This window comes from Salmo trutta, chromosome 15 (genome assembly GCF_901001165.1).
Source record: "Salmo trutta chromosome 15, fSalTru1.1, whole genome shotgun sequence".
In the NCBI taxonomy this organism is placed as follows: domain Eukaryota; kingdom Metazoa; phylum Chordata; class Actinopteri; order Salmoniformes; family Salmonidae; genus Salmo; species Salmo trutta.
In genome coordinates, this window is record NC_042971.1 from 4,455,301 (window position 1) to 4,467,048 (window position 11,748).

The following is an 11,748-nucleotide window of genomic DNA, read 5'->3' on the forward strand; positions in this document are numbered from 1 at the left end:
TGTTGACCTACATCTGGTTGAACCACAACAATGGGAATATGTTGAACTACATCTGGTTGAACCACAACAATGGGAATAGGTTGAACTACATCTGGTTGAACCACAACAATGGGAATAGGTTGAACTACATCTGGTTGAACCACAACAATGGGAATATGTTGAACTACATCTGGTTGAACCACAACAATGGGAATAGGTTGAATTACATCTGGTTGAACCACAACAATGGGAATAGGTTGACCTACATCTGGTTGAACCACAACAATGGGAATATGTTGACCTACATCTGGTTGAACCACAACAATGGGAATAGTTTGAACTACATCTGGTTCAACCACAACAATGGGAATAGGTTGACCGACATCTGGTTCAACCACAACAATGGGAATAGGTTGACCTACATCTGGTTGAACCACAACAATGGGAATAGGTTGAACTACATCTGGTTGAACCACAACAATGGGAATATGTTGAACTACATCTGGTTGAACCACAACAATGGGAATATGTTGAACTACATCTGGTTGAACCACAACAATGGGAATAGGTTGACATCAGCAGTTTGTTTGACAAATGCAATTCAGTCTAACAAAGAAACAGAACAGCAGTTGTGCCCAACATCCATGTTTTAACACGACTGAGGTATTATCCCTTTTTTCTGACATGTTGTAGTTAGTTGTGTGATAAACAATCTGTTCATAAATGAATCGACCGTATGACTCCACAGGCTGGGACGGGACAGATCCGGTAATTAGTTATTCTACAGCAAGTTTTACAGAAGCTGTGAGGTGAAGAGGTACAGATTTTCCAGGAGTTTTGAGGGAGCCTGAGATTTCTTTCTCCTTTCAGTCTCCTGTCTGCAAGCTTTGTAATGCATATACCGAACTCTGACTCTGGGTGAAATCCTAAAACACTAAGACGTTTGGGAATGTCTCGCCAAGGAAGGAAAAAATGGCAAATTTGTTGTGGAACATACTGCATCCCACGGAAAAGAGATTTCAAACTTCCATTGTTACCCTGAAATGTAAAAGATGACGATGCCCAGAGAGGCCCCCAGTTCAGTACACCATCAGTAAGGTGGATTAGCTGATGACAATTGAAATAAACATTTTCTCGTCCATATAATTCTTCCATTTTCTTGACAAAGAGGACTAAAGAAATGTGAGCTGATTTAAGGTCACGCTGTGAAATAGATCCTTGAAGCAAAATATGCATGCTGAATGTCAGTAGAAAATAATGTTGTAGAAATGGAGCCGGAAGGAGGCCAGGCAGAACAGTGATTGAAGAAAACAGAAGAAATGCACAGCACTGCTTTCCAAAATGTTGTAATTTGCAGTGAACGCGGTACTCTTGTAATTTCCTTTGGCGGCTTGAGATTTATCAGTTGAGAGTCTAATTCTGTAATTGGTCGACCTACGTACCATGGATTCAAACAGTTGAACATGTCCAACCAAAGAGACAGAAGTTGTCGAGTTATGCCGAGGAGAACAGAATGCATGTAGTCAGGCACAAAACTAAACACAATGTTGAACAATGGAAGCAAAAACAGTGTTGACAACCCTTTTACACCATTTTGCGGAATGTTAGTGTGAGCAGTGTGAAATGCATTATCCTTAAATTGACTGTGTGATCTTCCAATTTGCAGTTGTTGCCAGTAAGGATCTTACATATCCTCTGCCTTTGGAGACAACTTTACCAGGGTGCAAGCACCAATCACAATGTCACGGGTGTCGGAAGGAGCGGACAATAATGCAGCGTGTGTGTAGTTCCACATATTTATTTAGACAGTGAAACTTAATGCAATACATAAATAAACTTGAATGACAAAACAACAAACTGTGACGCAGAGGAGAAACAAACACTACTCAAAAATAATCACCCACAAAACACAGGAAGAAAACCCCCTACTTAAGTATGATCTCCAATTAAAGACAACGAGGACCAGCTGCCTTCAATTGGAGATCATCCCAAACAAACCAACATAGAAATACAAAAACTAGAACCTAAGAACATAGAAATACAAAACATAGAAAAACACAAAACACCCCTTGTCACGCCCTGACCTACTCTACCATAGAAAATAACCTCTTACTATGGTCAGGACGTGACACACTACCATATTAACCATTGAATTGCTCACAGTAACGAAGGATTGGCCTGGCAATTGTATCTAAGGATTAAATCAAGGAGAAGACCTTTGTCCTCTTCAGAATCCCACTGTCTCCATAGTAATGGGTTTTGAACTAAATCGCAACATTCATCAATAAAATGTTTTAAAAAGGTAGTGCAGAGCCTCCGGCGATGATCCACGGTCTGGTTCCTCCGGCGACACAGAAGCGGGGGGATCGGTGGGCGGAGTGGGGGCTATGCCCCGAACCAGAGCCGCCGCCAAGAATAGATGCCCACCCGGACCCTCCCCTATAGGTTCAGGTTTGCGGCCGGGAGTCCGCACCATTGGGGGGGGGGGTACTGTCATACCCTGACATGAGAGAGACGGTTTATTTCTCTATTTTGTTAGGTCAGGGTGTGGGGTGGGCATTCTATGTTTTGTATTTCTTTGTTTTGGGCCGAGTGTGGTTCCTAATCAGAGGCAGCTGTCTATCGTTGTCTATGATTAGGAATCATACTTAGGCAGCCTTTTCCCACCTGTGTTTTGTGGGTATATGTTTTCTGTTTTGTGTTTTACCTGACAGAACTGTGTGCTTTCGTTTACATTGTTTGTTATTTTGTTTAAGTGTTCTGCTTTAAATAAATAATCATGAACACGTGCCACGCTGCATCGTGGTCCCCTCATTGCGACGGTCGTTACAACCTGTAATTTCCTGACTGTAGCTGTGTTACTCTACCAGAGTGGAAACAGAAAAAGAAGAGTCCTGACTGTAGCTGTGTTACTCTACCAGAGTGGATCACAGAAAAAGAAGAGTCCTGACTGTAGCTGTGTTACTCTACCAGAGTGGATCACAGAAAAAGAAGAGTCCTGACTGTAGCTGTGTTACTCTACCAGAGTGGATCACAGAAAAAGAAGAGTCCTGACTGTAGCTGTGTTACTCTACCAGAGTGGATCACAGAAAAAGAAGAGTCCTGACTGTAGCTGTGTTACAATATTTGTGTTCTGAAAAGTCCTAATATCGGTAACAATAATGGTTTTGTCCGAATACTCGGCACACCCCTATTAAAGACATAATGGGGATGATTGTTTTGTCTGAATACTCGGCACACCCTTATTAAAGACATACTGGGGATGATGGTTTTGTCTGAATACTCGGCACACCCCTATTAAAGACATACTGGGGATGATGGTTTTGTCTGAATACTCCCCACACCCCTATTAAAGACATACTGGGGATGATGGTTTTGTCTGAATACTCGGCACACCCATATTAAAGACATACTGGAGATTATGGTTTTGTCTGAATACTCCCCACACCCCTATTAAAGACATAATGGGGATGATGGTTTTGTCTGAATACTCGGCACACCCCTATTAAAGACATACTGGGGATGATGGTTTTGTCTGAATACTCGGCACACCCCTATTAAAGACATACTGGGGATGATGGTTTTGTCTGAATACTCGGCACACCCCTATTAAAGACATACTGGGGATGATGGTTTTGTCTGAATACTCAGCACACCCATATTAAAGACATACTGGGGATGATGGTTTTGTCTGAATACTCCCCACACCCCTATTAAAGACATACTGGTAATGATGGTTTTGTCTGAATACTCGGCACACCCATATTAAAGACATACTGAAGATGATGGTTTTGTCTGAATACTCCCCACACCCCTATTAAAGGCATACTGGGGATGATGGTTTTGTCTGAATACTCGGCACACCCCTATTAAAGACATACTGAAGATGATGGTTTTGTCTGAATACTCCCCACACCCCTATTAAAGACATGCTGGGGATGATGGGTTTGTCTGAATACTCCCCACACCCATTTTAAAGACATGCTGGGGATGATGGTTTTGTCTGAATACTCGGCACACCCATATTAAAGACATACTGGAGATGATGGTTTTGTCTGAATACTCCCCACACCCCTATTAAAGACATACTGGGGATGATGGTTTTGTCTGAATACTCGGCACACCCCTATTAAAGACATACTGGGGATGATGGTTTTGTCTTAATACTCCCCACACCCCTATTAAAGACATACTGGGGATGATGGTTTTGTCTGAATACTCGGCACACCCCTATTAAAGACATACTGGGGATGATGGTTTTGTCTGAATACTCCCCACACCCCTATTAACGACATACTGGGGATGATTGCGTTAACAAGGCAAGGTTTTTTAGAACAGGTGAACACAAACTGGAACTCAGAGCCAATCCTAATATTAAAATACTGTATTGATTTCGGATATACTTTAAAAAAATATTCTAATATACAAAAAACTAAGTTTCTGTCCATCACAAAGGAAAGTTTGAATAGATTGTTGATAACTACTACAGTATTGTACAAAGAGCACATTTTGACCACCGCTTATAAAGGCCCAAAATCATGTGTAACTGGCTTATTTTTTTAATTAAAATTATTGTTTTATGATGTTTTACAGGTCGAACTGGCAGAGAGTGTTAAACTCCAGGCGAACATTATCACTAGACTGAGCAAAGAACCATCAAAGTGCATTTCTGAGCTCATGACAGCTCTTTTTCCCAGAGAGGTGATGGCCGTCTCTTCGTTGACAGGAAAGAATTGGAATGCATTCCGGGACCAGGAGGCAAAGAAACAGCTGTGCCCAACCAAAGTGTCTGCCGTTTGCAGTAAGTTACTTAGTCATTTTTTACTAGAAATACTGCATAATAACATGTAGAATTATGAAAGATAAGACTTTTACTTCAAAATTCAGCAGAATGACTAGTACTGTAAATGGACAAAAAGGGGTTTTGTAGTTTATTTTATTATTTATTTATTTATTACAAGAGTGTGAATGTGTGTGTATAACCTGATCTCAGGTCTAGTAGTTTGTGCCAAGACTGTTGATACATTTTGGGTTAGGCAGGCTATTCTGTACTCAAAGCAAATTTGTTAAAACGCTCTTTTCTATTTCGCCACAGGCTTTTTAATTAGGCAAAACCAGATGAAGGAGATGGATGTCTTTAAAATAATTTTATCGAAGTTTAACCACGAGTCTAAATTGATTATGTAGTCCAAGATTTAAGTTTATAACTGATTTTTTTACTGAAAGGGAGTAAGTTGGAGGCTAAGGCCTAACTTTTTGAATTTTTAACTCAGTGAAAAAGTATTAAAATTGATAATTTTTTAAATAAGATGTCCTCGTATCTGTCAACTTCTTAACGTACACTGAACAAAAAAATATCAAAAGTCTACTCTAGTTATTGCTGTAGTATCACTATCAGATTGCTATAATATTACCATTAGTATATCTTTGTATATTAGTATACTAGTGTATAATATTAGTTATTGCTGTAGTATCACTATCAGATTGCTATAATATTACCATTAGTATATCTTTGTATATTAGTATACTAGTGTATAATATTAGTTATTGCTGTAGTATCACTATCAGATGTTATAGTAATCCTTTAAGATTACTATAGTATGTCCGAATTTACCATAAGTATACTATAGAATTTTTAACAGTTTTTCTGTGATATTTCTATAATATTCTTCTAAAGTAATCTTATAGGATCACTATAATTTTGCTGTAGGTATGCTATATTTTTACAATCAGAATGCTATAGGTATGCTATATTTTTACTATCAGAACGCTATAGTTATTCTATAGTATGTCTGAATTTAGCATAAGAATACTATACGTTTTTTAGTTATATTTGTATAATACTCTTTTATTGTAATCCTATAGGGGTTTTTCGTAAGGGCTAATGGATATCCAGACTAATGGATAGACAGTCTGAAGTGTAGCATAAGGTAACCAGTCCATCCAACAGCATGGTCTATATGTTCTCTACCAGACTAATGGATAGACAGTCTGGAGTGTAGCATAAGGTAACCAGTCCATCCAACAGCATGGTCTATATGTTCTCTACCAGACTAATGGATAGACAGTCTGGAGTGTAGCATAAGGTAACCAGTCCATCCAGTATGTATAATAATACAGTCATCACTCCAAGGCCATTACTAGAATTTGTTTAATTTTGGAGTCTAGACCAATTATGTACCGAAGACATCTTAATAAATATTTTTTCTGTTTTTAATGTTGTTCTGCCGTGCGTAATATGTGGTAGGCTGTGTATTTTATAATGGCACAATCATTATTTTATTCAGAGTTTAATTAGGACTTGGGCTCATATATAACCTATGTGTATGAATGAGCTCTAATGTACAACATCCACAACGACCATGTTTTACTGTTTCAACCTGTTGAACTTCTTTCTTCAAATTGATCATCACAGTGATGTGAGTTTAAAAGCAGGGTACTGTTTTGACAATAAGCAATTGATGTGATTTGTTTGGTTTGTTGTGTTTGAGAGAGAGAGAGAGAGAGAGAGAGAGAGAGAGAGAGAGAGAGAGAGAGAGACTGTGGTATTCTTTAATCATTTTGGTGCATTGGACCGTTCAGAGTCTATGTCTGAAGTTGTTGAGTGGTTTTTGGCAATACATTGTAGATGTATGTGTTCCAGAGTAGAGTGTGTTCCAGAGTAGAGAGTGTTCCAGAGTAGAGAGTGTTCCAGAGTAGAGAGTGTTCTAGGGTAGAGAGTGTTCCAGAGTAGAGAGTGTTTCAGAGTAGAGAGTGTTCTAGAGTAGAGAGTGTTCAAGAGCAGAGAGTGTTCTAGAGTAGAGAGTGTTCCAGAGTAGTGAGTGTTCCAGAGTAGAGAGTGTTCCAGAGTAGAGAGTGTTCCAGAGTAGAGAGTGTTCTAGAGTAGAGAGTGTTCCAGAGTAGAGAGTGTTTCAGAGTAGAGTGTGTTCCAGAGTAAAGAGTGTTCCAGAGTAGAGAGTGTTCCAGAGTAGAGAGTGTTTCAGAGTAGAGAGTGTTCCAGAGTAGAGAGTGTTCTAGAGTAGAGAGTGTTCAAGAGCAGAGAGCGTTCTAGAGTAGAGAGTGTTCTAGAGTAGAGAGTGTTCCAGAGTAGTGAGTGTTCCAGAGTAGAGAGAGTTCCAGAGTAGAGAGTGTTCCAGAGTAGAGAGTGTTCTAGAGTAGAGAGTGTCCCAGTGTAGAGAGTGTTCCAGAGTAGAGTGTGTTCCAGAGTAGAGAGTGTTCCAGAGTAGAGTGTGTTCCAGAGTAGAGTGTGTTCCAGAGGAAAGTGTTCCAGATTAGAGAGTGTTCCAGAGTAAAGTGTTCCAGAGTAGAATGTGTTCCAGAGTAGAGTGTGTTCCAGAGTAGAGTGTGTTCCAGAGTAGAGAGTGTTCCAGAGTAGAGAGTGTTCCAGAGTAGAGAGTGTTGCAGAGTAGAGAGTGTTCCAGATTAGAGTGTGTTCCAGAGTAGAGAGTGTTCCAGAGTAGAGGGTGTTCTAGAGTAGTGTGTTTCAGAGTAGAGAGTGTTCTAGAGTAAAGAGTGTTCCAGAGTAGAGAGAGTTCCAGAGTAGAGAGTGTTCCAGAGTAGAGAGTGTTCCAGAGGAGAGAGGGTTCCAGAGTAGAGAGTGTTCCAGAGTAGAGAGTGTTCCAGAGTAGAGAGTGTTGCAGAGTAGAGAGTGTTCCAGATTAGAGTGTGTTCCAGAGTAGAGAGTGTTCCAGAGTAGTGAGTGTTCCAGAGTAGAGTGTTCCAGAGTAGAGAGTGTTCCAGAGTAGAGAGTGTTCCAGAGTAAAGTGTCCCAGAGTAGAGAGTGTTGCATAGTAGAGACCCACAGTAGCAACTGTAATTGAGTACTGACAGTGTCTGCTGTGGTAGGTGGAAGGTACAAGTTACCTGAAAATATCTAATCTCTAAGTGAAAATATTTTTTTTGAGGGACGAGGGAAGGAGAGAATGCCCCAGGACCCCCCTCCTGGCTATGGGCTAAGCCCCCAATGTTTTCAAATCCTAGGAGCTGCAACCCCTGGGGTGAGAGGAGCTGCAACCCCTGGGGAGAGAGGAGCTGCTACCCCCGGGGAGAGAGGAGCTGCTACCCCCGGGGAGAGAGGAGCTGCTACCCCTGGAGAGAGAGGAGCTGTTACCCCTGGGGTGAGAGAGGAGCTGCTACCCCTGGGGTGAGAGAGGAGCTGCTACCCCTGGGGTGAGAGAGGAGCTGCTACCCCTGGGGAGAGAGGAGCTTCTACCCCTGGGGAGAGAGGAGCTGCTACCCCTGGGGAGAGAGGAGATGCAACTCCTGGGGAGAGAGGAGCTGCTACCCCTGGGGAGAGAGGAGCTGCTACCCCTGGGGAGAGAGGAGCTGCTACCCCTGGGGAGAGAGGAGCTGCTACCCCTGGGGAGAGAGAGGAGCTGCTACCCCTGGGGAGAGAGGAGCTGCTACCCCTGGGGAGAGAGAGGAGCTGCTACCCCTGGGGTGGGAGAGGAGCTGCTACCCCTGGAGAGAGAGGAGCTGCAACCCCTGGGGAGAGAGGAGCTGCTACCCCTGGGGAGAGAGAGGAGCTGCAACCAGGAGAGACTGTGACCCTGCTCGGGAAGGGCTTAATGATTGGTGATTGTTGGGGCACGGTTGGCAGGAGCTTCAGTGATGAAGACTGTTCAACTTGCTGATGTTTCACAATATGCCACGGCCGTCTCAGTCACCAGGTCTCAACACAATAGAACACCACCATCCCTCCAATAGACTTCCAGACAGTTGTAGAATGTTTGCCAAGGCTCATTGTAAGAGCTGTAAAGAGAGAGGGACTCGGAGAGAGAACAGGTAGAACCTGATATGTAAATGAGCAGAGCAAATGAAAGTAACTTTCGACGACCGAATGATCATTCAGAATCTGTTTCTATTGAGAGATAAAAGGTAAGACGACGATTGTCATGTGTATTCATATAGTTGGTGATATTGTTATGTGTATTCATATAGTTGATGATATTGTTATGTGTATTAATATAGTTGATGATATTGTTATGTGTATTAATATAGTTGGTGATATTGTTGTGTGTATTCATATAGTTGATGGTATTGTTGTGTGTATTCATATAGTTGGTGATATTGTTATGTGTATTCATATAGTTGATGATATTTTTGGTGGACAGTGTTATAATAGTCCTACTCTCCTTAAAATGTTTTCGATATAAATTAGATGTGTGGGGTGAATTCGTTCTGTGCCCATCTGTGTGCCCCAGGGTGATCGCTCCTACACTATCTACAATCTAAAATGGTTCTTTGGCTGTCCCCATAGGAGAACCCTTTGTAGAACCCTTTTTTGGTACTAGGTAGAACACTTTTGGGTTCCGTGAAGAACCCTTTCCACCGAGGGTTCTACATGGAAGCCAGAAGGGTTCTACCTGGAACCCAAAAGCGTTCTCCTATGGGGACGGCCGGAGGACCCGTTTGGAACCCTTTATTCTAAGAGTGTACTGTATCATAGGTCTATACACTTGTCTTCTGAAAACAGACTTAAAACACAACAAGCAAGAAACAAACATGTTCTCTTTATAATCTACAGTTAACTCTTTTCACTCAGGAAGGTATGTTGTGTGAAAGAGAGACTAATAAATATTGTTCGAGAGACTAACAACAACTTACACTTCCTCAAAACAGGTTGTGTGTATTCATTAGTGCCCACCGTAGCAAAACGTTTGGCAACAGAAACCGTTTAGGTCACATTGTACAGCGTTTAGAGTAAACGGTTTATGTTTTATTTAACATCTTAAAACTGTTGGCTGTGGAGTAAACTTATGAATACAACCCAGGTTGTAGCCTACGACTCGGCATGTTGATACCTGCCTCTTGCTGAAACCTGAACGTAGCCTGAGGGGTATACTATGATACAGGCTTGATATACTGGTTTTCTAAAGCTAGACAGCTTCAGTTACCTTCACATTCCAGCTCAGGCCTCACCCATCAGAATATACAGAACAGAACAGAAAAAAATCGCAATGAAGTTTCAAGGTGAGAATCCTGCCAGGGATTATTGTAAAGTGTGTAGAGAAATTAAATGTAATGTTAGTATAGTGAATGACAGTAAAACACTCCTAACAGTCTACTACTACTGAGACAGGTTGGTGTAATGTTAGTATAGTGAATGACAGTAAAACCCTCCTAACAGTCTACTACTACTGAGACAGGTTGGTGTCAGTTTAATCATACAAAATGGAGCTGACTGGACGTGGTCAATTTTTGTAGGGGTTACTACATTTTTCGTAAGGAAAACTCAAGTCTGAAATTTCTAAGTGGAAATTACAAACTTCAGAAGCCTTTTTAAACCTCTAATACACTACAAGTTTTACATTTCCTGCATTGCTGGAAAGTTATTCTGCAGTGGGGGGTGATCAAATTAAGATCCTACATCTGTACACATAATTGTACATGGGGATATATATGGTGGTCTATAACATCCAATCACAGAGGTTTACATCAGCTGACAGTTGCAATGTTATTGCTCATAACTCAAACTGCCCTTTTCAGATAAAGACATAAACTCTGTACAGATGTAGGATCTTAATTTGATCACCCTGTTGCAGAAAAACTAAACTTGTAGTGTATTTGAGTGTAATTAAACTTTAGAAAAGGTTTCTGAAGATGATAAATTCCACTTTTCCATTTTAAAACTGTTCATTAATTATAATCCACACAATAATTCAAATGTCCTGTTTCTGCAGGATTATTTTCCTGGTGTAGCAAACTGGCTCAAATTAAGATCCAACATCTGCAGCAATATACCCCTCTCTAATGTATATGGCTCTATTGAGATTCACTTTTTGACCATTTGACATCTTGTATTTACTGTTGTTTAGGCTGGTTGAATGAGTTGCCTGTGAAAGCTGCTTCATCTGCAAGAAAACAGGCGGTTGCACCAGTGACTGTCAGAAGTTTTGTGATTTCCTCATATGAACGTGAAAGTAAGTGTGTTGTCTACGCAGTTACAAAAATGGCTGTTGAAACTGTGGCACATATTTCTCTGTAACATTGAATAAATGTGTTGGTATGTAGGAAAGACGGGCAGACTCTCGTACTGTTGGTCTAGACTACCTACAAACTATTATAAGGCTATGATCACTTATCATGCCGACAAACCTGATGTTCTCTGTGAACAGATCTGAACAGGTTTAGGCTGGTCATCTATGATATGTAGGTTATATACAGTACATTCTCTGTCCTGCTACTGGTAGGACTATAACATTATGTTGATCTGAACAGGTTTAGACTGGTCATCTATGATATGTAGGTTATATACAGTACATTCTCTGTCCTGCTACTGGTAGGACTATAACATTATGTTGATCTGAACAGGTTTAGACTGGTCATCTATGATATGTAGGTTATATACAGTACATTCTCTGTCCTGCTACTGGTAGGACTATAACATTATGTTGATCTGAACAGGTTTAGACTGGTCATCTATGATATCTAGGTTATATACAGTACATTCTCTGTCCTGCTACTGGTAGGACTATAACATTATGTTGATCTGAACAGGTTTAGACTGGTCATCTATGATATGTAGGTTATAGCCGAGGTATAGACCTTGATCTGCATATCACTAACAACCCACTACTATACATTACAACCTAGTCTACTTTACATAATATAACATCTACATATCACTAACAACCCACTACTATACATTATAACCTAGTCTACTTTACATAATATAACATCTACATATCACTAACAACCCGCCACTATACATTATAACCTAGTCTAGTCTACTTTACATAATATAACATCTACATATCACTAACAACC

The 11,748-nt window shown here is 40.7% G+C and overlaps 1 long non-coding RNA gene across 1 annotated transcript; it reads left to right on the forward strand.

Annotated features, from left to right (window-relative positions):
* Positions 1–8,490: 8,490 nt before the first annotated feature.
* On the forward strand, positions 8,491–10,996 carry LOC115149697 (uncharacterized). The gene is made up of 2 exons (XR_003866950.1): positions 8,491–8,856; positions 10,797–10,996. It is a non-coding gene; the product is annotated as an uncharacterized LOC115149697 (long non-coding RNA).
* Positions 10,997–11,748: the final 752 nt, after the last annotated feature.